The sequence below is a fragment of the Silene latifolia genome, chromosome 3 (genome assembly GCF_048544455.1).
Source record: "Silene latifolia isolate original U9 population chromosome 3, ASM4854445v1, whole genome shotgun sequence".
In the NCBI taxonomy this organism is placed as follows: Eukaryota; Viridiplantae; Streptophyta; class Magnoliopsida; order Caryophyllales; family Caryophyllaceae; genus Silene; species Silene latifolia.
The window spans coordinates 135,696,238-135,697,733 of NC_133528.1; positions in this window are offsets into that span (position 1 = coordinate 135,696,238).

Genomic DNA, 1,496 nt, shown 5'->3' on the forward strand with positions numbered 1-1,496 from the left:
ATACGAACTGCAGTTAAATTTGTAAGGTCTATGCCGTCAAGAACCCAAAAGTTTATGGCTTGTGCTCGTGAGGAAAAAATTTCTACTAAAAGTCTTTTATGCTTAGATGTTGAAACTAGGTAGAACTCCACTTATTTGATGTTAGAGACTGCCATGAAATTTAAAAAGGCATTTGGTTTATTGGTTAATAAAGACACTCAACTTCAAAAAGAAATGAGAAAGCTTAAGGAACCCCTTCTAGCTGATGACTGGAAACAAGTGTCTTACTTTCTACCTTTCTTGAAAATTTTTTATGATGCCACTGTAAAAATGTCGGGATCCCGTTATGTCACTAGTAATAGCTATGTAGATGTGATATTTGGTGTTGCTGAGGTGATATCCGAACATCTTCTCCATGAAAATGAAGGCATTAAGAAAATGGCAGCCAAAATGAAGGAGAAATATGACAAATATTGGGGTAAAATTGAGAATCTCAATTTGCTTTTGTTTGTGTCTCTTATCCTTGACCCAAGATGCAAGTTTGGGTATGTTGATTGGATGGTGAAAAAAGCATATGGGCAGGACAAAGGTAAAATGTTGTCCTTGAATATTAGATACTTTTTCCAATCTCTTTTCGACTTCTATGCTACTCCTATGGCTAATAACAAAGAAGCTCCATGTTCTACAAGTTCTACTTCTACCACTTCTATGGGTGTCAAGTCAAAAGAGGGTGAGACTAATGATATGTTTAACTTTGGTTCCCTTTTGGCTGATAAATTTGAAATAGAAATGGGTGGTGAAGTTGTGAAAAAAACGGAGTTGGAGAAGTATTTAGAAGATGACCGGGAAAGTAGGGATCCATCTTTTAATATATTACAATGGTGGAAAGATAATAAAAAAGGATATCACGTACTTTCTAAGATGGCTAGAGATGTGCTTGCCATCCCGGTTTCTACCGTAGCTTCCGAGTCAGCTTTTAGCACGGGGGGTCGAATATTAGATTCATTTCGTACTTTCTTAGCTCCATTAATGGTTGAGGCCCTTATATGTGCACAAGATTGGCTCCGGACTACTAATTCTCCTCTTGTCATAGAAGATGCCTTGAATGAATTGGAAAAACTGCAAGAAGGTTTTATTTTATTCCAAACTTTGTTTTTATATTTGAAGTTTTTACTTCTTCTTTTTTTATCTCACCTTAAATTTCAATGTATGATTGTTTTTGTCAGGTATGCAAGACTTGATCTTGAAGCATCATGTCATCATGATCGATGAGGAAACAGAGTCTTGAAGAATTGAAGTCTTACTACTTGGCCAAACCATTTCTTCGTTTTGTTTCGTGTATTAGACACTTGGATGATTGTATCGAATATTAGCTCCATTTTATTTGTTATTTAGCACTTATCATAGTGTCATAAGCTAATATTTGTTGTTCTAGTGTATTTGCTTGTCTTAACATGTTTTTGTAGGAATCTAAGCAATTAGAAGCTTTTTCCTATCATTTTATACACTAAGTTCAC